Genomic DNA, 26,947 nt, shown 5'->3' on the forward strand with positions numbered 1-26,947 from the left:
ATTTAATTTCCAGTTCACACTTCAAATAACAGCTGAGCAGTGATGACACCAAGATAGTGGCAGGAGAAAGAGGAAGCAGAATTGCTCACTCTCAGTGGTGCCTCAAAGATCAAATAACATGACAGGGAAGGTCATATCCCCAAGAAAAAATTCAAAAAGGGTGAGAATCTGAACCCAAGAAAATCCATGCTATCCCAGAATAATTTGACTCCCAAACCTGTAACTCAGATCACCTCCCAGTTTCTTCTTCAGTGAATAATTGTTGGAAGTTATTACTTTATATTAACTAGTTTAATCAATATCCTATTCATCTGGTCTCAATGCTTAACATAGCTATTTACAGAATTATATAGAAGACTGAGTAACATCATGGAGGAAACACCTTAAAGTAAATATTTTAAACTGAGCGAAAGAACATAGGATAGCGTCAGATGCTATTCACTCTAAATACTTGCCAAATGAGGCTTTGTGTAATCCTGAAAGATAGGATCAAAGTTGCCTGGAAATAAGCCCAGAGGAGACCACTGAACTGATATGGCCTACATAATTGCCAATCCAAAACAGGCAATCTCAGAAATTTAATTGTAAGCTGCCCCGAGTGACTGACTGAAATAGGTGGCTATAGATATTAAATGCATACATGCATGCATACATACTAGAATTCTATCTGGTTTATATAAGCTATAAAGTAGAATTTAGAAAGCATCACAGCATTTTCCCTTCCCTCCTAAACCAAAGAGTTCAATCAGGGCTACCTATGTTCTTTGAAATCATCTCTGTATTCCTCTACAACACTACACCAGCTAATTTTTATTGGCAAGTTGACAAATATACCTCAATAAAATTTTAAGACATTGAATTCCACATATGTTAATACAAAGCATAAATCTCCCCTCATACTACACTTGGAAAAAGAAAGCAATTTAATAATTCATCTTATCACTAGAGCTTGACACTTTAGTTTTTTAAATATATGCTCTTAGCAGCAAAATTGTGTCAATTTTAGGATCAATTAACTGAATTACAATTTTTGTTATATGATATCTAAATATTTATCTGTTTTTATGATATCCGCGTACATTGCTAACATGTACCTTAGACAATCTTCCAGCCCTACAAACCAGGTTTTATTCATGGCAAACATAAGGAAGCAAGAATTGTTACTTCACATCAGTTCTATCAGTAAACAACTGGATGTAACATAAGCATTTTTGTTTGTTTTTAAATAGAAGAGCAATAATATATTTTCTTGCAACATAAAATACTATCTATTCTAGAATTTAAAGTAACTTGTATTCAAGTCACAAAAAACCCTAGAACCGTGATGATGAACATATGGCACACGTGCCACAGGTGACACACAGCGCCCTCTGTGGACACACAAGCTGTCATCCCAGCTTCACCTTGCATGTGTGCGTTGTCAGATCTCTGCTGCACATGCACAAGGGCTGGGATGCATGCAGGGGGTGCATGCACATACATGAGGGGCATGATGCATGTGTGGGGGCTGCCCACACGTGTGGGTGGTGGAGCGCGTAGGAAGGATCTGCATGTGCATGCAGGGGGCTGTGCACACATGCGGGGTGGGTGGGGCACATGTGCAGGGGCTGCGAATGCATTGCATTTGAGAGGGTTTGGCCGCGAGCACCCGCATTGTCGCCCGCACACATGTGCTTTGGGCATCCGGTCTGGAAAAGGTTAGTCATCACTACCCTAGAAGATAGTTAGTATGACACTTCTAAAAATGACTTCAGTATATACAAGAAATTATAGGCCAGTCAGCCTAACATCTGATTGGTAGAAACAGTGAATGAATGAATGAATGAATGAATGAATGAATGAATGAATGAAAGAAAGAAAACATAATGAGTACATAATAGAGGAACAAGACTTGCTGAAGGGAAATCAGTATGAATAAATCTTGCCTTACTAACCTTTTTAGTTTTTAGAGTTATCAACAAGTACATATATGGAGGGAATTCTGCTGGTACTTATATTTTCAAAAAAAGCCTTTGATAAAGTTTCTCATCACATATAAAGTTAGCTTAGTAGTCATGGGATAAGAAGCCTGAATTGCTAATTGATTAAAAAAAACCCAGAAAATTAGAGTTGAGAAGGAGGTGGAGTCCTTCAAAACTCTATTAGTTTGCTTATATATGAGCTTAACATGAAGGGGGAGCAGTAAACTGGCCAAATTTGTGGATACTGAACTATTCAGTGTCATAAAAACCAAATAATTGTGAAAAGCTCCAGGACAATTTATTTAAAACTGATGGTCAATTTAATGGCACACAATGCAAGTATGCTTAGAGAATCCATAGTAGCAGAAAAACAAAAAATAAAAGCAACTTTTAACTTGGTTATGTACACTGATGAGGTTTGGGCTATCTGCAATTAACCAGGAAAGAGATGTGGGAGTCACAGTGGATGTTCAATTAACAGCCACCATGAAGCAGCTGTGGAAAAAGTATATCCCATACTAGGAATCATTAGGAAAGTGTCTGAAAGTAAAAAAAAATAAATTAAAAAAAATCAAACATTGATAAATTCCTTATTTATGGCACAACTATGTTAGAATACCATATACAATTTTAGTCACAAAAATTTTACAAAATTTTAATTTTCATGCTTTTCTGTGAACCAACTTGTAACATCAGGTTATTGCTCAAGAGAAAGTATTGTACTGAGTCCGTACATAAAATAATTTACCGCATAAAATATACTAAACTTTTATAATGTTATTTTAACTACAGACTTCTAGATTAAGATAGTCTTACATAACAAGCTTGATCTCGTAAGAATGCCAAAGATATGCTATACTGTTTGACCAGGAATCTAAAATATATAGTTGGTAGAACAGAATGAAGTCCTATTTTCCTTTATGCTTAAAGAACAGCTACTTCTACAAAGAAATTCTGACTGACATGTGTTAATGGGACCCTTTTTCCACTACATTCTTACATGTGCCTGTCATCAACAGAATGATTTTCTCTTACACACTTATCTCATCATTACAATTAGAGTGATGACAAGCATTTAAAAGATGATTTTTCATTTGCAGATATCAAAGAACTTTTCTGCATGCATTACACCTTAATGCGCTATAAATTCCACACTCAGATTTTCATACGGCTCAAACTACCAAATTTGTCTCTGCTTCATGAAACAAATCCTAGGAGTATTCTCTGAAACTTCTAAAATTAACACGCTTAAACTGAGATCAATACATCAATTTATATTAAATATATAGGTAATATTACATATGATGGGTGAAGAGTTTTCATCCCAATTTAAATTGAGTTTTGTCCGTTGTTTGATTACTTATCCCCTCACAGTTCTAAAACTGAAATGCAAGCCAAGAATTATTTGGTAGATAGATAAGCCAGAAAGCTACCCCTCCCAACAGTCAAGTACAATAAATGGGGTGTTGGATGTTGTTGCCTAAATGGTGACAAGTTCCTTGTGGTGCTCCTGGAAACTTCCCACAAGGATGGTATTGAAATGAACAGGTCCAACCAACATCAGGTTTCAGTAACAAACCAGTTGGTAAAATTTGAATAATGCTAGGGCATTTCCTGGAAGCAACATAGAATAGAATCGAATAGAATTTTTTATTGGCCAAGTGTGATTGGACACACAAGGAATTTGTCTTGGTGCATATGCTCTCAGTGTACATAAAAGAAAAGATACGTTCATCAAGGTACAACATTTACAACATAAATGATGGTCAATATATCAATATAAATCATAAAGGTTACCAACAACAAAGTTACAGTCATACAGTCATAAGCGGAAAGAGATTGGTGATGGGAACGATGAGAAGATTAATAATAGTGCAGATTTAGTAAATAGTTTGACAGTGTTGAGGGAATTATTTGTTTAGCAGAGTGATGGCCTTTGGGAAAAAACTGTTCTTGTGTCTAGTTGTTCTGTTGTGCAGTGCTCTATAGCGTCATTTTGAGGGTAAGATTTGAAACAGTTTATGTCCTGGATGTGAGGGATCTGTAAATATTTTCACGGCCCTCTTCTTGATTCGTGCAGTATACAGGTCCTCAATGGAAGGCAGGTTGGTAGCAATTATTTTTTCTGCAGTTCTAATTATCTTCTGAAGTCTGTGTTTTTCTTGTTGGGTTGCAAAACCGAACCAGACAGTTATAGAGGTGCAAATGACAGACTCAATAATTCCTCTGTAGAACTGAATCAACAGCTCCTTGGGCAGTTTGAGCTTACTGAGTTGGCGCAGAAAGAACATTCTTTGTTATCATTTTTTGATGGTGTTTGATCTTAGCTGTCCATTTGAGATCTTGCGATATGATAGAACCTAGAAACTTAAAGGTTTCTACTGTTGATACTGTGTTGTCTAGTATTGTGAGAGGTGGAAGTATGGAAGGGTTTCTCCTAAAGTCTACCACCATTTCTACAGTTTTGAGTGTATTCAGTTCCAGATTGTTTTGGTTGCACCACAAGGCTAGTCATTCGACCTCTCGTCTATATGCGGATTCATCATTGTCTCGAATGAGAACAATCACTGTTGTGTCATCTGCGAACTTCAGTAGCTTAACAGATGGATCGTTGGAGTTGCAGTCATTGGTATACAGAGAGAAGAGAAGTGGGGACAGCACACAGCCTTGGGGGGCCCCTGTGCTAATTGTACAGGTATTTGATGTGATCTTGCTTAGCTTCACCTGCTGCTTCCTGTTTGTTAGGAAGCTTGTGATCCACTTACAAGTCTGTTCTGGTACCTGTAGCTGGTTTAGCTTAGTTAGAAGAATGTCTGGAATGATGGTATTGAATGCTGAACTAAAGTCTACAAAAAGGACCCTTGCATAGGTCTTTGGAGACTCAAGATGTTGTAGGATGTAGTGCAGAGCCATATTAACAGCATCATCTGTTGATCTATTTGCTCGGTATGCAAATTGCAAGGGGTCTAACAGCGGATCCGTGATGGTTTTCAGGTAGGAAAGCACTAGCCTTTCAAAGGTTTTCATGACTACAGATGTTAAAGCAACTGGTCTGTAGTCATTCAGTTCCTTGATGGTGGGCTTCTTCGGCACTGGGATGATGGTAGAGCATTTGAAGCAAGAAGGAACATAGCACATCTCTAGTGATTTATTGAAAATATGGGTGAAGATGGGGGCCAATTGGTCAGCACAGACTTTTAAGCAAGAAGGAATTATCTTGTCTGGGCCTGGAGCTTTTCCTGGCTTTTGTCTGTGAAATAGGTCCTGCACTTCCTTTTCTGTGATCACTAGGGGTTGTGAACCCAATGAAATGGGGTCAGTTGTAGGAGGCTTGGCTGTTGTTGGTATGTATGAGATGGGGGTTGTGGAGATAGGTGGCTGTAGTTTCCTTTCAAACCTGCAGTAAAACTCATTCAGGTCATCTGCCAGTTGTTGATTACCTTCAGCCTGGGAAGGAGGTTTGCCATAGCCGGTGATATTTTTAAGAGTTTTCCACATGTTTGCTGGTTCATTTGCTGAAAACTGATTCTTTAGCTTTTCAGAGTAGCTTCTTTTTGCTGCTCTGATCTCCCTTGTTAGTGCATTTCTGGCCTGATTGTACAGCATTTTATTACCTTTCCTGTAGGCTTCCTCTTTGGAACGTCGTAGCTGCTTACGTTTAGGTGTGAACCAAGGTTTGTTGTTACTGTATATTTGCAAGTTCCTTATAGGTACACATAGGTCTTCACAGAAGCTGACATATGATGTTAAAGTATCTGTGAGTTCATCCAGGTCTGCAGAGGTCTCTTCAAAAATATTCCAATCAGTACAGTCAAAGCATGCCTGTAGCTTTAATTTTGACTCCTCCGTCCAGGTCTTCACTTATTTAATTGTTGGTTTTGTGGTTTTAAGTCTTTGCCTGTAAGCAGGTACAAGGTGAATCATGCAATGATCAGAGTGTCCTACAGCTGCACGTGGTAAAGACCGATAAGCATTGGCATTGCCATAACCATCACGACAAATGGGCAAAAGTTCAAGGATAGAACTGTTCACCAGTTCAAGGATAGAACTGGCTAAAGAAGCTAATTCAAACATCCAATATATTATTGGCACACTGAATATCAGCATGGTCTGCTGACTGTGTGCAGCGGTGAGCTTGCAGAAATACTAAAGTGACACAAGGTAAATATTGTGTGCATATAAGATACGTGTTGGAAAGGCCAAGAATGACATCAGTGAACGATACAAAACAATCTACCATAGCGTGTCCAACAAAAAAGTGTGGCTATAATAGCATGCACTGATCTGCACAACTTTATTGCTGATCTCCATTGCCATTCTGATCACCTTATGTTAACTGTCATTGATGCTCCTCTCCATCAATTACATGTTTTCTTGGCCTTCACACCTCAAATTGGATGTGGCGAAGAAGAGAAAGAACACTTTTGGATGAGACTACAAGATTGTATAGCTACATGTATAACAAGAAGACTTACTGCTTCTCTGCAGTTACCTAAACAGACAATTGGAATGTGCAGGAAGGCTACAAATCTCCTGGCAGCAATGGACAGCACATCCTCGATCTTTCTGAAGTAAATTATCTCATCATCACCAATATGTTTTTCAAAAAGCTCATCAGCCACTTGGCTACCTATGACAGTGGCAATCACAATAGCCACATTGGCTCTGTCCTGTCTAATGTGACTTCCCCACTATCATGCAGCAGAAAATACAGGAAACATTGGTTTACAAAGAACTGAAGACAAACAAAATTTGGCATCTGTGAACATCACTGCAAGAAGAGTGGCAAAGAAAGCTATTGCAAAGACCAAAGTCAATCTCTACTAGGACTTATGTGAATAACTGGACATAAATGAACATGAGAAAATCATCTATCAACTAGTGAAAATGTACCCTAAGGCAGTAAAGGCATTGAACGCTACATGTGTGCTAAGGATTTAGGATAGCAACTTCAGGAAATCCTGAAACACTGGCAACAGCACTTTGGGAAAACCTTTTCATGTCAAATTTCCATACCTGCCAATTCTTGATGGTTCAGCTAAAGTCTGATCCCGTCCTGCACATTATACCTGAAGAGATTATAAATATATCAGAAGCATGAAGAATTCAAAAGCAACTGACCTGGACAATCTACCAGCAGACATCCGGAAGTTGAAAGAACTTTATGGCACAGCAGTTGACTGTCAAGAAAACTCTTCAACTCTCTGGCCACATGCCTCCTAACTGGGCCACAAGAAACTTAATTTCCCTCTTCAAGAACTCGCCATTCCCACAACCAACAAATCCTCCCACTGCACACAATGAAAATTTTGAGTAGATCCTCAACCAGCATTTCCATGATATTTTTGAAATCAGTATCAACCAATTCAGTTTTGTCAAAGGCTTGAGCACCACTGATGCTATTTGTACAACTTGCATACTCATGAAAAAGCATGGAGAAAAGAAGTCATTACACATGGTTTTCCTCAATCTAGAAAAAGCTTTTGATTGTGAGCAACCTTAGTTGATATGATACACTCTAACCTCATGGGTCATCAATCTTTCGAACCTCAGAGACCACCAAATTCATAATTTTAAATCCCACAGGCCACTAATATGAATTTTTTAAAAAGATAAATTATTTAGTATTTAGTGCAATATAAAAAATGCAAATAATTTTTCTGCGGATCACCAAAATTTTCTCACGGACCACCAGTTGCTGACCGCTGCTCTACGTAACCATGGTGTACCTGAGCTACTCATAAAATCGATCCAGATGCTTTATGTTAATATCAGCAGCCAAGCATTATGTGTCACTGGACTTTCTGGCACTATTATCATTGCTGTTGATTCTCAAGAATACCATAATGTGAGATTTGCATCATAGTGCTCTCTGGGCTTTGCTGCACACTGACAATTTCCTGCTTGCAGCTATTACCAGGGAAGCAAAGGTGGAAAGACTATTACACACTTTTGATTTTAGCTGAATTGGCACATGTCACAGAGCACCCAGTGATGATCTTCTACCACAGCAATGCTGCTGTTGCATATACATTGTACATCCTCGTCATTTTGCAAATGGTATTCTAACTACGGAAATAGCTTTTTCAGTAGATCTTTACTGTTGACCTGTATGTGGAGGAGCTTGAGCTAGTCTGTAGATTTTTTTTTTTTTTTTTGTTTACATTTATACCCCGCCCTTCTCCGAAGACTCAGGGCGGCTTACAGTGTATAAGGCAATAGTCTCATTCTATTTGTATATTTTTTACAAAGTCAACTTATTGCCCCCCCAACAATCTGGGTCCTCATTTTACCTACCTTATAAAGGATGGAAGGCTGATACTTAATCTTCTTGATATTTAGGCACAAACCAAATAGGCTAAGACAGTCGATCTAGTAGCACTTGCATGGCACTAAGTGCTGACCAACTACCAAAAATCCTATGCATCCTTTACACGTCATGAAGATCTGCATGCTTCATTAGGCATTAGGCATTTCCCTTCTTGAGAATATCAAGAATACACTCTGGCAGTAGATGTGCATTACACCAATAAAATTCCTTATGTGTCTAATCACACTTGGCTAAATAAAGTGTTCTCTTCTGTTCTATTGTACAGAAAGAAACTTCAGAAAAATCACCTATAGTATTACAACCGCATTCTATAGCAGCACCCTACACCACTGCCTGCCCCACCTACCACTTTGACATTGATGACAAATGCTCATGCATAAGACTAAAGCAAAGATGGCACGGCATAATTAACACAGCCATGAAAATAATCCATTTGGACTCAATTGCTACATTTGATTGCATAAAATGGTATTTATTGATCAGAAAAGTGGACCTAACCTGTGGGAAAAACACTAGGAAGATATGAAGAACAAGATGTTGCTGCTTAGATGTTTCTGTACTACTTTCAAGCAGAAAATTATAACAGCATATGCTCCCTTAGGAAAAGTGAATGGAAGGCTTGAATTTTCCATTTTTTAAATAGCCCTTAAAATATAACCAATGTGCACAGATTCTTCTGTTTTAGTTACATCCAAATAAAACTGAAAAACTGCTTTCTTTTGGAGAAAGTTTGGAGATTGGAATATAATCCATGTTTTTTTAGCTCCCCCCAATTGCTTTAATTATATTATGAATATAATTCTGGTTAACAATCTGGAGTACTTATTTATGAAAAAAGTACAAAAATTGAATAAACAATTTCTAAGTATCTTTAATTTCTAGTATGCTTCCATATTATTTTTGGTCACTAAAAATTGGGGGAAAAAAACCATATATATTCTACCAAATAATCATATTTTTGCTCAGAGGCTGTTATCAACTGTATAGCATAACAGTAGCATAAAATATTTCAATTTTTTAAGATACTGGATGTTTGCACTATAGGCTAACTTATTAAAAATAATTTCTATATTTCCTTTCCTCCAGGAGGTCAAGTCAGATTATCTAGCATTACTTTTTCCAATTTCCCCTCAAAACAATAATTCTGTCAGCAAGCTGAGCTGAGAGTAACTGGCTCAAATCACCTGCTGTTCACAGCTACCAATCTCATTGTATGGAGGAATTATGTAGTCTCAAGCTTTCTCCTGAATATATAGGGCAATTAGGCATTTAAGGAACAAATTAGGCACATTAAACATCAGAATGATCTTGTCAGTGTTTCTGAATTTTATTTCCAAATAAAATTCCGGTTTAGCTCAGGCTGGTAAGGCCTGTTATTAAGAACACAAAGCCTGCAATTACTGCAGGTTCGAGCCCGGCCCAAGGTTGACTCAGCCTTCCATCCTTTATAAGGTAGGTAAAATGAGGACCCAGATTGTTGGGGGGGCAATAAGTTGACTTTGTAAAAATATACAAATAGAATGAGACTATTGCCTTATACACTGTAAGCCGCCCTGAGTCTTCGGAGAAGGGCGGGGTATAAATGTAAACAAAAACAAAAAAATGTTAGACTGCCACAAGCTCTCTCCTGCGTATTTATACAGACTATTAATTTTAATGGGGTTTTAGTTTTATATATTTTAAAGTTTTTTAGGCCAATTATAAAATAAGTTTTTTAATTTGTATTTTAAATTGTATATTGTATTGTCTGTTTTTACTTTTGGCTATACACCGCCCTGAGTCCTTCGGGAGAAGGGCGGTATAAAAATCTAATAAATAATAATAATAATAATAATAATCCTGAGTAAGCACATAGAAGGGCTTCTGTAGAGCTCATTTTATTCCTTCTGCACTGTTGGTGGGTAGATTTCATGATACTCCTTACCCTTCAAAGAACTGTGGCTTTAGGGAGATAGAAACTCCTGCTTCCTATGATTCCTATGTCTTCCTATGATTTCCTTTCTATGATACAAGACACTTTACACCCTCCAACTATTTCCAAATTTGAGAGTCATATAGATAAATGACCCTCATTATGGTCATTATTTTTATGGATGTTAACTCTTCATTTACATCTCAGGTTTCAAAATACCTTTACCAAGTCATAACACTATACACAAGGCTTCGGCATATGTGTTGTTCTCTTCTTTTATGAAAGGATTTTTTCTTGGGTGATGGGCTTTCTGTAGCAAATCTGCTTAAAGATCAATATGTGATTTTCCTCCTTTCTGTGAGTCACACATATGAATAACTTTTTAAATGGAAATGAATTCTGTATGATTATCAGAAACTGATCAAAGAATAAGAGTCCTTCCAAAGATTACTATTTCTAGGAAGCAAAGTTGTATATATGATGAAGGTGGGGGACTCAGCATATAATGATATCATATATAGTAACTCCACAGGAAATATTCTGGAAGAAGGCTATTAAATTGATGCCAATTTTGTAATGGGAGTATAAATCTGCATGAAGATTACCTGTTTGCCCAGCTCATGGCAAAATTTTGATGGTCAGACCATTTAGACGAACAAAGACTGGTGGGAAAGACCAGAACTTAGATACACCTTGGAAAATCAAAAATAAATATCAACAATTAACAGAAGTGAACATCACCCAAATACTACTTTATGATCTGATTAACAAGTATTATGAGCATCCAATGAAGCAAGGTTCAAAATGGTGCTTTGAGGCTAATCACAGGGGAGGAGATCAATATTGTATTTCAAATGAAATATTTTGGTAAATTTTACCAATTGTCCTACTATTCCTAATGTCTGAAGCAAATATTAAATCTAAGCAATTTGTATATTTTAACCAACGTAATAATTCACTTGTCCAGTTAGGGATAGCATATTCCAATTAATAAAATGGATTAAATCTGTATTGTTTATTCAAGGATGATCATTGCAAAATTGTCATTTATAAAAATTACAAATAAAAAACTTAGAAGCAGACATTTGTTCAGTTGCAAGACAAACTAGAAAACATTTCTTAATAGGATAACTGCAACATTCACACATGTCATCTAAAAATAAACGTATTTTTCTTCACATCCAAATTTATGCAGATTTAATCTAAAAAAATTGCAGTTGAATAAGATGTCTTTAATCACACATTTGAGATTCTCAGAACCAACTTATCTGACATTAGGCAATTTCTACATTATTGTACGTGCATTATCTTGGGGAAAAAAATTCATTATCAAATATATCAAGGCAATGGTTTACCACATTAGAAAAAACAATGCTGATGGAAACCAATATGAATACAGTGCTTACTACCTGAAATAACTTTAAACATCTTTTATTATCCTTTGGTTAAAGCAAAATCTGGATCTTATAATATACAAGTCAGAAACCAGGCCATTAAAGAACATGATGACTGGACACCACAAAGCTGATACCAGCCAGAGGACCAAACAACTCAACGAAATAGTGCAAGATTGGAAGATGTGGAGAGACCTGGCCCATAGAATTGCCAAGAGTCAGACACAACTGAATAGATAACATCTTTATCATCATCACAAGTCAAGAGAAATGGAAAATATGAAACCACAATTTTTTTTTAAATAATACAGGTAGCCCTCAATTTACCACAACAATTGAGAACACAATTTCCATCATTAAAGCATGACCACATTGCTTAGTGATGGCAATCCCTGTGGTCCTGGTTGACATTGTTAACCAAATTCTAGTCATTAGGCAAAGCAACTGCCTGCCAGCTTACCGCAATCACAACCACAAACTTAGTGAGGAAACCAGCAGGAAGTTTCCAGGTATACATGAAGGTAAGTTGCTGCTCCCAGGTAGGGAGGGAGCAAGAGGATGTGGGGATGATCAGGAAGAATGTGCAAAAGACACGTACAGATTTGGTAGGCAAGGGTGCAAGGGAACGTGTGATGAGGGTTGAGGAAGCTGCATCAAAGGCACACTGTGGATCAAAGAGGTGTGCGTCAAGGAAAGGATACACAAGAACTGCAGTAAGGATTGGAAAAGGTGTGCGAGAGGCACCAAGGGGACAGGACGGAGGGTGCATAGAAGTGCAGTGTGGTCAGAGAGTATGCATGGGGATGAGCAAGTGATGGATGTGACACAAGCAAAGGTGCTGGGGGAGGATCACAGGTGATTGAGACCTTCCATGTCAGCTTTCGCACTGACTTTCTGGGGCACCCAGCAGGGAAGTTTGCAAATGACAAGCACGTAGTTGTGGCATGCTTGGCAACTGGGTGTAAATGCAAATTGGTTACCAAGCACCCAGATCACGTGACCACAGGGGTACTGGGACAGCCAGTACTTCCAGGATTGGTTGTAATCACCATACATTCAACATCGTTGCAACATCGTTTGGAATGCTCACTGACCAAATGGTTATAGGTTAAGGACTACCTGTACAACAAATATACACACATACCAATTATTTTATGGTTTTGGGGGGGGGACGTGAACACAATTTTGTCAACAGTCCTTCGGGAGAAGGGCGGTATAGAAATTTAATAAAATAAAAATAAAATAATAAAATAAACAAAAGCACTTTGCAATGTACATAAAAAAAGTAGTAACAAAAATAATTTTATGCAGGAGATAGGAAATAAGGAAAAAATGAACTCAAAATAGTTTATCTCAATACTATTCCTTATATCTACCTATACCTTTCTATCCTTGCAAACCATCTTTGCCCCATCATGTTCATATAGCAATTCATGCACTGCTCCAGATGTAATAAACATGAAGTATAAACTAACAAATAAGATAAAGAATATGAAAATTCTTATTCAATAGGTTGACTCAGCCTTCCATCCTTTATAAGGTAGGTAAAATGAAGACCCAGATTGTTGGGGGCAATAAAGTTGACTTTATATATAATATACAAATGGATGAAGACTATTGCTTAACACAGTGTAAACCGCCCTGAGTCTTCGGAGAAGGGCGGGATATAAATTAAAAAAAAAAAATAAGTGTACAAAAAATGCAGATAACAACAATCTACTTCAGTATACTTTGCTGAAGTGTACTGAAAAATAGTGCAGTGATACCCAAAGACTGCTAATCTTTGGCATTGGTGGTATTCTTTGCAAACATGAAGCGTATATAATCATTCCTTTCAGCTTCTTTTACTAAAAAGAAAGAACCATGAACAATATTGAGTAGCGTATTTCTGCAGCATTTGGAAGATATTTAATATTACATACTAATGTGAACACCACTCTCACCTATTCGAAAGCACTTATATTTGACAGTAAATCCGAGGCATGATGAGGATCAGGTCTTCAGGAACACTGCTCTTGTATTTAGCATCACTGGCACAATTCTAAAGCAAAGTCTTTCAGTTTTTTAATGGTATACACATATAGTCAGCAATATGTCACAAACTTAAAACTATCCCCTACTGAGTTGTCAGAGCTGCCATTGCTTCTGTGTACCGTTTTGTTTCAGTTGCTTCAAAAACTATTTTTCAAGCAGCTGCAAGAGGCAAAGAAAGCTTTTAAGTTTTAAAATCATAACAATAGAATTTATTCTAAATAACAGCATTATGATTGTTATCTTAATACCTTAATTGATAAATAAGAGAATTCTTCTAAACAAAGGAAAAACTTCATATATTTGGTCTCAGAAAAATAAGATCAATAAGAATGAGATACAAATAGTTTGGTGGAATTTGAAAGCAGGATACCATGAATTTAGAATAGCTAAAATAATGTCCATTTCTCCTCTGGATGATGTAATTTCATTCTCAAATATGATGTCATCATAACAATTTACTCATACTTCTCATGGAGTAAAGATAACATAACTTCAGTCCTTCATTTCAAACCTGCAGAGATCCTATTTATTTTGCATAGGCTTAAGATCCACACTGCTTTTGACATACATGTCAATATATCATTTTCTGTCCATACACTATTTTTATCAAGAACTATATTTAGTGTTTTCCCATTTATCAGATACGTTCTATGCCTGATATATTTTTCTTCTTCTTCAGACTTGAGCACTATAATTCTTTAATTTAATTCAGAACGTTCTAACGTTAACATAAGAAAAATATATATGATGTTTCTCTCCAAACATCCCTAACATGGGTATTTACTCTTATGACCATTACCTTTTCAACATGAAACAACCATGTTTTAGTATACTATATGTTTTAATTTTACTTTGTCCCTATTTAGATGACGATGAAAACACTTTAACTCCAATGTAGAGATAATTCAACCCAAATCAAAACCATCTCTAGTTTCTGTTAGCTATCCTTCAGAATGTAACTGAAAAAAATGCCCAATTGCTTTCCTGTTCTTAAGAAAAAGTAGTTGTATGGTTTTATTTTTGATTATGACAGATGGTCCTTTGCACAAGCCCAGTTCGTTCTAAAATAATGTTCTAACACCTACAATATTAAACTCCTTCCTGTATACTGTATTTTTCGGAGTATAAGATGCACTTCCCCCCCCAAAGAAGTGGGTGAAAATTTTGGTGCATTTTATAGACTGAATACGGGCCTGTTTTTGGCCTCCCGAACCCTCTGCGTGTCGAGTTTTCACCCTCCCTAGCCCCCAGAAGCACTGTGCAGGCCAAAAATGGGTGGATTTTTGGCAAAAACGGGGTGCACGGAAGGTTCGGGAGGCCAAAAATGGGCCTGTTTTTCTAGCAAAGTGCTTTTGGGGGCCAGGGAGGGCAAAAATGTGACGCGCGGAGGCCAAAAACTATTTTTTTTCTTTTTTTCCTCTAAATCTAGGTGCGTCTATTAGTCCAGTGCATCTTATAGTCCGAAAAATATGGTAATTATAACACTCTTACAATGATGTCTTCAGTTTTATTCATCTAGCTCAGGGATGTCAAACTCGTATGATCATGGTGGCGTCATGTGACATATTGTGACTTTCCCCCCTTTCACTAAACCGGGTGTGGGCGTGGCCAGCACGCTACACATCTGGTCCGCAGGCCACCAGTTTGACAGTCCTGATCTAGCTGCTTGTGCACAATGGTAGCAATTTTTAAGAAGCTGATTTCACTTTTGACAAATCTGAATTTGACTTGAGTTCATTTCCCCACATCACTGTTAATGTGCATCATTATAACACTATCTACCAATTTTTGTAAGTGATATTTGATATTTGCAATGTTCATAATGAGCAGGCAATTAATCAAGTGGTCCATATGCCCAATCCCAAATTCAACATGTTGCCTAAAGACTGAAGCTACTGTTCTGCCTATGTCATTGACACAAGATATTAACAGTTCCAAAGTAAGAAATTCATTCTAAGAAATTATTTTATTTTTCCCATTGTCATTCATTTCTGAAGGCCTTACTTACCAGTCCCTTTGCCTCTTCAGGATATCAGTCTTAGATTCAAATGAATCAGCTTGTTCCCTTAGACTCAAAAGCCTACTGAGTCGAACAATGGGTAGAGTGCAGATACTGTCAGTTTTCTAGCTTCATTGTTTATCTGAAAAGCTATCAGAAGAGGGAGAAAGATCAACTTATCTGCCAAGGTCACAAAAATGTTTCTCTTAATGCTTGAAGTTCTTCCTATTATCTTAGATCTAGGACTCTCATAAATCAGTTCTGCTTTTTAAAGCCATGAATTTCCCAACCACTGCCACAGCCTATTTGGTTAGAAATCCTTGTTTAAAAATCTTTGGCTGAACTACTAGGCTGCATTAAACTGGAAATCTAAATCAGTGGAGTCCTTCAAAAGGAGAATTAAAAAAGAGGGTATACAGTAGTCCTCAAGTTATAATAGGTCATTTAATAATCATTCACAGTACTAATAGCCTCGGAAAGAATGGTCCACAGTCCATAAAGCACTTCCAGAAATTGTAAAATGTTACACCAACTTCCCCAGATTGCATAACCACATTTCAAGTGTTTGGTAATTTGTTCACGTTTTTAAAAATGTATTTATTTATTAAATTTATATGCCCCCAATCTCAAAATCAAGTGATTTATGATTGAATACTATTTACAATCTTCTCTCGCGGCTTTACTAGAAAGTCCCTGGACAAGCTTGACAGGGAAGGTTGCAAGCAAAGGAGATGTTGGATTTGAGGCCCATTCACCCAATGCACTGAGGGATTTCCCTTCCCCTCCCTGAAGGAGGGACAATCCTGCAGGGATTTGGACCTCAAATTTGGTAAAAATAAATTAGTGAATGCCATCAACTGCTTTCACAATCGTTCTCTCGGATGGAAGGGGAAGAGGGTATAGGTCTCCCACCATGCCCTGTATCCTTTGCCTGGCATTCCACTTAATGATCACAACGGGGGGAAAAAAAATCAGAAAAAATTTATCCTGTAATTTACAACTTCTTCACTACAAAAACACATGGACTACAAATCTTGATCAGGGCAAAGCAATAGATGCAATTTACATAGACTTCTGTAAAGCTTTTGACTCAGTGGTACATGACAAGCTTCTTCTAAAACTAAAATCCTACGGCTTCTCCGGATCCCTCCATAATTGGATAACAGCGTTCCTGTCAAACAGACAACAAATGGTCAAAATAGGCAGTGCCCTATCAAATCCTGCTCCTGTCAATAGCGGTGTCCCCCAAGACAGCGTTCTAGGACCAACACTCTTCATATTATACATTAACGACCTCTGTGACCATATTATAAGTAACTGTGTTCTCTTCGCCGATGAAGTTAAATTATTTAACACTATCAACAATGCAGCTACCCTTCAAAAAGACCTTGACTTTGTGTCGGAATGGTCAAAAAATTGGCAACTCCAAATCTCAACCAGCAAATGCTCTGTCTTACACATTGGAAAAAAGAATCAGAACACTAAATAAAAGCTTGATGGACATTACCTTGTAGATGAACCCACACCTCATTTCGGACATTAATACAATTAAGCGTGTCCAGAAATATTTTACAAGAAGAATTCTCCACTCCTCTGATCACAATAAAATACCTTATACCACCAGACTTGAAATCCTGGGTTTAGAAAATTTAGAACTCCGCCGCCTTCGGCATGACCTGAGTATAATTCATAAAATCATCTGCTACAATGTCCTTCCTGTTGAAGACTACTTCAGCTTCAATCGCAACAATACAAAAGCACACAATAGATTTAAACTTAATGTGAACCGCTCCAATCTTGATTGTAGAAAATATGACTTCAGTAACAGAGTTGTTAATGCCTGGAATGCACTACCTGACTCTGTGGTCTCTTCCCAAAATCCCCAAAGCTTTAACCAAAGACTATCTACTATTGACCTCACCCCATTCCTAAGAGGTCTGTAAGGGGCGTGCATAAAAGCACCAGCGTGCCTACCGTTCCTGTCCTAATGTTTCCTTTGATTGTATCCAATTTGTATGGTTATTTCATGCTTATACTTATATATACTGTTGTGTTTGACAAATAAAAATAAATAAATAAATAAAATAAATAAACTGGGAGAGTCAGTATTGTAGTTGCTTAATCTTCATTTTGCTCAACCACTAACATTCTTGGCCCAATTGTGATTGTAAATGCAGGTATAGTCATAATAATTCTTAGAATACCTGCTTAATATATGTTTATAGAATGCACTTACATTAATCTTTACTGCTGTATTTTGAGTCAACACCAGTTTTTGAACTCACTTTGTAAGTCATGCACTTTAGTGTTTGTCATATAGTGCTTCAACTATCTTGGAAAAACAGTTCAACATGTATGTCTCAATTACATATAAAGAACAAACATTATTTAATTCTAAATGAAAACATTTAACATCAGGTAAGCTTGTAGTAAAGTTTTAAGTAAGCAAGCACCAATGACATATTTAAATGCTCACATAAGAAAGTTAGCAAGAAACAATCAAGTCTACCATTCCACTCATTCTTGTTTTTCACATATAACTGGTGTTTCAAAACAAAGCATACATGCATGTCTATATAGGCATGTTCAGGCACTAGGCAATTTGGTGCTGCTGTTATTACCTAAGCTTCAACTCACTGGGGAAACTGGAACTAATTGTACTAAGAAGGGAAACCAAAGGGCCATGTGCACTGAAATTACCAGCCAGCATCATTAGGGACATTCTAAGCATCCAATTTGCATCACAATTGACCATTGTAAGAACCATGAAACATTAAGAGCTAATGATTTTTCTTTCCTTCTCTTTTGCAATCTCCTTCCCGTTTGCATCCGGTATAAATTTAAATGCAAGCATTGCTTTATTTTTATTATTTGGTATGCCTACTTCCATTATTCTGGGGATCTTTATATTTCATACTCAAAACCAGGATATAAATATTTTAAATTAATAATCAATAAGATATCTGTGACAGCCAGCTTGGTATAAAGGGTATGGACTAGAATGGACTAGAAATGGGGAGACTAATTCTAACCACAAAGCCAGATAGATAAACTTGGACTCATCACTTTCTCTCAGCCCTAGTTTAAAAAAAAAAATAGTGGCGAAAATCCTCCAAAAATCATGTCAAGAAAATTGCAAGGACTTATGTAAGCAATCATCAGAAATTGAGACTAAATTGAAGGCACACACAAAAATAGATGTTAAAGCAAATTATGGCCCCAGGGAATGGTGATTCCAAGACTATTGTTTTTACTTTTATCTGTAAACCAGACTGCACAGCCCTATTAAAATAATGCAGTTGTGTTAGGTACTACTACTACCAATCTCTATTTATTTATAAAATTTATTGGCCACCCATCTTTCCTCAAGGTAATTTTGAGTGAGTTACATTCATAAAAGATAAAATTGTATAAACTAAAAATATAAAGAAATATAAAATCCAAAACACCACAGCCCAATTGAAAGATCAGGAGTGGGTGGGATCCAGTGTTATTCAATCAACCACCTCCACTGTGATATTCCCATTGGGGCACCAAACTAACTGACAGAGCCAGGCCTTTAGGCTCTTCCGTTAAGGTCAGGAGGGTCAGGGCTGACCTTACACTGGAGGGGAGCAAAATGCTCCACAGGCAATGGAATAGAAGGCCCTGCTCTTGGATTCCAGCAATTGGAATAATCAGGCTGAAAGGACCTGCAGCATACCTCCTCTGCTGGTACAGGAGGAGCAGGCTAATCCCAGTGGGATGAGAAGGTTCCTCAAGTAGCCTGGACCCATTTTACTTTATTCTAAGTCTCTATTTCACAGAGAGAGCCCTGCTGGGAATTCCCTCATTGAGTAAAACCACTGGAAGAGAAAAAGCTTTGTTACAAGCTCTGGAAGTTGAGAGATAATGAAAAAGACCTTATTCCTACAAAACAATAAGCTAAGCAGAATATGAAAATAAACTGGGAGTTCCTATCTTGTAACCTATCAACTGAGATTTAAGATACAAATACCAGTACTATACATGGCAATGTGTATCTGTATGTTCAGAAATGATCCTCAGAAATAAGAACTGAATGAAAGAGCAGAAACATACAAAGATTAAGGCATATGTCAGCAAGAGGGATCATTTGGGATTTTGAAATGAGAATATATACTGAGTTGAACGAAACAACAGATTAACGGATGCAAGCACAAAGAACCACCCATGAAAGAGAACCAGAGGGGAAAATGGCACAGGCAATCTTGTTCAGAAGCAAAAACAATGTAATACAGAATACAATGAAAAGTAAGAATAGAAAGAAATCCTCATAGAAAAGAGAACTTTTACTGGGCAAGTAAATAAAATCCCTAATGCAATAGTTGCATTCACACATTCTAGTAAAGAATGTTTTCCTTGATTTAGACTTAGTCTTCTCCTTTCTAGCGTATATCCGCAGTTGCAGGGTCCGCTTTTGATTTATACCTAGTATATTCTGTGAATTCAACTAATTGCAATCAATTTAATATAACATATTTAAAGAAATTAGAGTTTGGTGTAAAATGTAAATATAAACAGGAAAGACAAAGAAGGTAAATGAGGAGTAGAGAGAGACTTTTGATAGGCATTCAGCAAAACAATAAATGTTATAAATGTATGAAAGTTTATTAGAATGGGTTCATATCAACTGTTAAAACTAAAATTATTGGTTTTAATGATGACAGTTGTCTAATTGATGCACCTAGTATTTCATAACTAGAGACAGATGACATTGTTTATTTATTATAATTCTGCCTCACTGCAATCAAAAACATTTTGGTGCTTAAAGGCTATATAAATAGTAATATTTTAAACCCATCAAGACAATCTTAACAATGACAAGCACATCAGTCCTTACATAATCACATGACACAAAACCGACAAAAAACAAGAAATAATTTTAAAAAGTGGAGAGTGAGAATATATATGCTTCCCAAGAATTTTGCTATTGTGACTATTTTACTTCCTTTAAATAACTAAGACAGAAACAGTTCAATAGAAATTAACCCCTAATATGACATCTAATCAACTACTGTAGCCCTATAATCTGCTGTTTACCTACTTATTAAAAAAACTTAAGCAGGAAGTGCTGAATGACAATTTATTTCATTATAAAAATATTCAGTGTACTCTTGAATTTAAAAAGAAGTGCCATTAACATGTGCATAATCAAACTACAACTATAGCATGAACAGCAACAAGAGGAAGGGAAGGTATCCAAAGAAAGGAAAAAGAGTTAAGGCTAAAAGTAACAGGCAAGTGCAAGTGCAGGAGGAAGTGGGAAAGTACTACCTACGTATGTACTTGACCTTCACAACTCTAACCTTCTGCGTTTCTTCAGTGTTCATGGTTTCTCTGATGCACTACAATATTATATTGCATAGCATCATGGAAGACTAGGCCAGACAGCAATGTAAAAGATAACAATCAGATATCTGACAAAAAAGCCTTGAATAAAAAACTTGCAGGCTCATGGTTCCCAGGAAACCACAAGTATCTGTGTGTAATTAACACAAAAAATATGGAATTTCTCTAACATGCCTGACAGTCATATAAATAACAATAGATAAAATGTCGGGTGCAGGGAGCAGCTGGTTTGGGATAGGACTGTGCCCAAGCTGAAACATGCATGCTTTAGGATTTTAATCCGTGCACAGCATGGAACAAAATTATTTTGTTCTAGGAAGATATGGCTCCAAGCAAGGTGAGGAAAAATGCCCCAAGACAATGACAGCTAAGGAGAGAAACTGGGAGGACTGGAGGAAGGGCATCAATGGGTTATGTTGCGTTGAGACAGTATCAGTGGGTGGCAGAGGGGTGTTCAGGCCAGTGGGATATTCTGTGCTGAGAATTACTAAGAGACAGAAGAATAATCACTAACCTTATCCTCTTCACCCAAGCCTCCCCCCACCCATTTTTTTTTTTTGGTACAAAACAAGGAACAACAAAAAAAAGTTCTGGTTTCAGTTCCTGATACAAAACACTTCAGCAGAATCTCCAGAGTGATATCTCACTCTGGATCTGAAACAATTATTTCCTCATTTGGTGCACAACTACACAACAAAGGTCTTTGTTACTGAACAAAGGTAAGAGCTCCTGTGGACACCAATATTCCCAAGGAAACTTCCTTTCATTCCCCACCAACCCATTCAGTTTCAGTTTTTGTTCTGTGGCTAACCAAACCCTAAGACAATTACTTTGTGAAAACAGCCTCCCTCTAGAAGCCATTGTTCCCACTATTTGCTCCCCAAATCCCAAGAATTATCACTGGACAAATAAGAAGTAAGACAAGTTGTTAGCACTGCGGAAAAACTCAGCAGTATTTTTTAACCACTTCAACTATATAATTTGATTAATCCTAATACACAAAATATGTCCATTCACCAAATGAAACCTAAATATTTTTGGAAAGGATCTGGCTCACAACCTACACAACATACTACAGGATAATTCATTTTATAATCACATAGCAAAGAGATAGATAAACTTTATTTAGAGCAAAAAATTGAGAACAGTAGTGAAAAATAAAGTGAAAATATACTCCCCATATCATAATAGATGCAATGGGCCTACATACGATGCTTTAATTAATACACTATTTCAAGATTCATTTTGCAATTTCCATTACCCTAATTTTGTTTCCTAAAACATGGATGTCTGCAGGTATAGTCCTTCACAGAATCTTCAAATGAAATATTGCATATATTAAGTTCCATTATTGCACCAAAAAATTATCAAGTGAAAACTTGTGAAGGGAAATATACATTTAAAACAATAGATATGCATGGTTTAAAAAAATAAAAATTTAAATAAATTTCAGTTAATTTAAATTGTTCTTTTGTTGTATCAATACAGTATAATTCAATAGTTCAAAATGGATGGGCATGCTCAAACACAAAAATGTCTAGATCAAACTGCTGGATCCATCTGTGAATTAATTATCCAATGATTTTTGCTATTCTAACTTCATATTTTGGTTATTTCATGTACTACTTAAGCACTTTAAAAAAAATATCAGTAAGTTTTAACAGAAAACATGGAACCCTACAGAAAAGAAACAGTTCATGCATTTTTTAAAAAGTAAATCAGTTAAACTGTCCAGATTTAATGTATGTGTTGCTGTAGACATTTGATAGATATAATAGTGCAAACAGTTTCTTAAGCCCCTGATAAAGTGAAACACTGATATTTTGGAGTACATAAGGAAGGGTCTTTCATTTAACCAATTCTATATAAGGTCTCCAAGAACCTTTTTAACCTTTAATGGCAGACCAATAAGCAATCCTTCAAATTAGTGGTTTTATGTACTGTAGGCAGTCCTTCAAATATTCTTGATCAAAACTATTTGAAGATTTAAAAAACTTAATCCAGCATTTGAGTTGAACCTATAAATGCATTTGCAACCACTTAAACCAATACTTTCCCAATTTGACTATTTCACCTACAGACAACAAAAAACCAGGAGTATCTTTAGGATCTGAATTTAAGTCTTTTTGTAATATCTGCATGTGAACATCTGAAAGTTTTATGTCCTAAATATATAATAACTTAGAGAAATCCTATAGAGTTTGTGAATTATGGGTCCTACCAAACTACATAAATATGCAATTACTCTGTATCACTACCAAAAGCAAGACGACAACCCAGAAAATATGTGCTTAGCACATTTTAATATATAGCAATATCTAGAGATAACTTTTAATAAGTAAAAATATGAATCAATCTTATAGATGAAGGTGTATAAACATAAGGCCATATCCGCAAACTGAATTTTAAGTGTTGATATTTCAATATTGTTCCTTGCTAATCAGAGAATATCATCAGGGTTCATGAAACATTTCAATCTCCTTATACCAACTGAAATCCCTTTCATCTGTTTCATAGTACTATTCTCCATCCATCCTGCTTTTAGAAGTCTCTCATATATAATCAGGAAAACGATGATAAATACTGTAAAATAGGTTCCCAATCTTACAGTATTATTCCTTTAAAACATTCTGCCACTGCATTAAGACAGCAGTTTCAGATGAATTCCTAATTAAGACACATTTATACGCCTTTCATATGCTACACTATAAATCAAATATAGTGAATGTTGTTTTTTCTATTGTCTGTGCAACAATCGTTGAATTGATAGCAATACAAGCTTCTGGAATCAAAAATATATACACGTAAGTTACAATATATACCAACGGTAAGTTACTCAAATATCAAGAGTCTGATTCTGGCTGTTTGACATAAAACTCTATCCTTTAATATATACATATTTTTCATGTTCTATTGACAGCAATATTTATATTTATCTCACAGGAAAAATGTTTATATATAATTATTTTTCCTATATTCAAGGCTGAAGGTGATGAGAGCAGGCTGAGGCTACAACACGGTTTCCAAAAGCTATGAAGTAAGCTCATGGAAAAGGTGAAATTTCAAAGTTCCAGTTCTTGTCATTTTCTACATGAATATCTCAAGCTTGATTTCTTTATAATATCTATTTGCACTGAAATCAGCAAAATTTAATAGTCAGGATATCAGCAAACACCTTCATGCTTTTCATATATTTAAATTTATAGAACACAGCAGTTTACTGTCTACTGGAGGGGGGCAAAACTGTTTACTGGAGATTAGCAAAACTAAAGTGGCTGTCACAGCATTGTAATTGCATCTACGGTAAATACATAGGTCAAAAGAATAGGCATTTATTTCAACTTGGTAAGCAGTACCCTACTTTATTGAAATGTTTCTACAATAAATGTTTCTACAATATATAGCAATATATCACATAAGCCAACTTTTATCAGTTAGTTTTCATATGTGATGTTCTTCAGTATCTTAAGTTTCTCCTCTATTTGGGTTTTTTTACACCAATGGCTTAAAAGTACATATCAGTTGATGAATACAGTACATGAGGTAGTAGTCTCAGCCACCAATCTTCCAAGTGCCTTTACTACTTGGATTATAGCTTCCCCCTTCCACTCCCCCCCTCTCTCCCTCAAGTGAGGGTGAATTCATAAGCTCAGTGCTGGCTGCAATACTTAGCCCCCAGAAAGGGTCTTACAAGCATGCCATAAAAACCACAAAAGATCTACAGTATCCAAGGCTGTTTTGACCAGCTTCCCCGGCTCAACCTACAATTCACAGGGATGCTTTTAAAACGTGGTTCCTTTTTTTAAAAAAAAATCTCCTTTACCATTCATAAGTAACATTGATAGTCGGAAAAAGAGGAATACAATCAATCGTTTCATTTTTCAGCAATATAGCTCACTGTCAAAAGTCACCGATCTTACAGGTAGGAAAGCAGAGAGAAAGCCAGCCTCAAGTTCAGAACTAGCACAAGGATCCCCTGCGAGACAAGGCTGAACAGCTGACTCCCCGCCAAAAGGGGATCACACGGACCGAAGCTATCGGAGACGGGCTTCTTGAGCCGGAGGCGCGGACACCCTGCTGAAGGGTCCGGGGGGTCATTCCAAGAGCGCAACGCGGCGGCGGAGCGAGCTGCGCGTTCTCGGATCTGTAAGCTGGGGGAGAAGCAGCAGCAGCAGCGGCAGCAGCTCACTCTCGGTCTAACCAGGTGGCGTGGAGATTCGGGGCCGGGCAGCCGCAACTGGGCGCCCGCCTTGCACGGTGGTGCCCTCAAGGTCACACGGCGCTTCGCTCCGAGGCGGCCGGCGTGGTCGTCGTCCCCCCCATCGCCCACCGAGGGGGAGAAGGCAGAGGAGAGGGCGCGAGTGGGCCCACCGCGCCGACCCAGGTCTCATCACCCCCACCTCCTTCCGGCTCGCCTGCCGGCCTGCACCGCTCAGCGGAACCCCGACACCTGCCTCTCTCTCCAGCTAGAGGTCCCCGGTGGCGGCGCCCCGTCTCCCTCGCGTTTTCTGCCACGGTTTTCGCCTCTTACCTCAGGGCTCCTTTACCGCCGCCCAGGTTCACACGCGTCGAGAACGGCGGCTGCCGCCATCGACACCAGTGGCTGCTGCTCGCCTGCCGAGCAAGGTCCCCCAATCCAGCCCTGAACGCTTAAGCTGCTGCCGCCGCCGCCGCCGCCACCGAGCCAGCCCGCGAGCAGGGGTGGGGGGGGAAGGAGGCGGCAGCGGCGGAGGCGGCAGCGGTAGCAGCAGCAGTGGAGGAGGGAGCTGGGTTCCCCGCCCCGCCTTCGGCACTAACACCCTGGCAGCACCTCGCCCTCGTTAGTCGGCGGTAGGCGAGCACGCGTGCAAGCAGAGCAGCTGTGCTCGCCTTCCTCTCCAGGCCACTCTGGCAGGGAAGGAGCCGGCGGCTGGGTCGGGTCCCGCCCCGCCCCAAGCCCCGTAAAGGCACAACACCGTCCTCCCATCCACCTCTCGCCCTCCGCCGAAGGGCTGGCCACTTACTCGCTCGCGCCGTGCCCGGCCGACTCCCCCCGCCTCGAGCACGCCAGGAGCTGCCGGGCTCCGAACCGGCCCGGTCCCCGTCACGTGACAGGGTCTCGCTCAATTTAGAGGAAGAGGAGGGGGTTCGAAGACACGGTGCCTTCATGGGTATGGGGGAGAAAGGGAAGGGGGGGGATAAGAGATGGGGCGGGGACTGGGAAGTGTGCCCGAAAAGGCGGTGAGTGCCTTTTTTCCCCCCGCCTTCATGTCGCCTCCCTATTGGGTAGGATTGGTTGACGTGCTTGTTTCCATGACGTGTGTGGGTCGGGCCGTGGCGTTTGATGAGGCCCGGCGGGCTCCGGGTCGTTGACTTTGCCACGAGCGTTTCCCTTGGGGAGGGGGGTGGTGAGGGGAAGCGGGGTGGTGGGTAGCTGTTTTGCCCTTCCTCCGCGCTCCCTCGTCCCGCCTCTTTTTCAGCATTAATCCGCCTCCGAAAAGGTAGCCGCCGTGTAATCATGCTGTTGCTGTATTTCAGTCCGCAAAAAACGACGGGGCGGGGGAGAATGGATAGTAAGCGCGTGAAAGGGGGTGGTGAGTCATATCACCCACCGTCCAGAGGCTGAGGTAGCTGCTAATGGACTGTGGCGCTTAAGCTCTGGTGCAAAGAACGCCGGAGCGAGTAGGAGCACTGACAGCGCAAAGGAGGCAGCTTTCAACGCCTGTGAACGACGGGCAATAGATATGAGAGGAGGTGGGGCTGAGGTGAAGCGACGTTGTCTCAGGCCACCCAGCGGGCCGCTATTTACACTCGGAACGTAGGAGGGAAAGCTGCGGACCGCTTTCCTTCACAGGCTCTGGATGGGGGTGATGGAGGAGGAGGACGGATTTAATGTTCGGGGGCTGCGTGTTATGTCATCCCTGTCAGAACCCAGATGACGACGTTTGCTGTTTCATGTTTAGTCAC

General features: G+C 38.6%; 1 protein-coding gene across 6 annotated transcripts in view; it reads right to left on the reverse strand.

Annotated features, from left to right (window-relative positions):
• The window catches only part of ATP2B1 (ATPase plasma membrane Ca2+ transporting 1), a 76,174-nt gene extending 50,018 nt beyond the window's left edge, over positions 1–26,156 (reverse strand). Inside the window, exons 1-2 of one of the 6 annotated variants that reach the window (XM_058190352.1) lie at positions 26,005–26,156; positions 15,641–15,781 (exon numbers count right to left, since the gene is read on the reverse strand). The gene's annotated coding sequence lies outside the window, so the exon portion shown is untranslated. Of the gene's footprint in view, positions 1–7,082; positions 7,185–15,640; positions 15,782–25,532; positions 25,869–26,004 lie in introns of those variants that run through there. The other 5 variants (XM_058190359.1, XM_058190351.1, XM_058190355.1 and 2 more) reach the window with 5 other exon arrangements.
• Between the last annotated feature and the right edge of the window lie 791 nt (positions 26,157–26,947).

This window comes from Ahaetulla prasina, chromosome 7 (assembly GCF_028640845.1).
Source record: "Ahaetulla prasina isolate Xishuangbanna chromosome 7, ASM2864084v1, whole genome shotgun sequence".
In the NCBI taxonomy this organism is placed as follows: domain Eukaryota; kingdom Metazoa; phylum Chordata; class Lepidosauria; order Squamata; family Colubridae; genus Ahaetulla; species Ahaetulla prasina.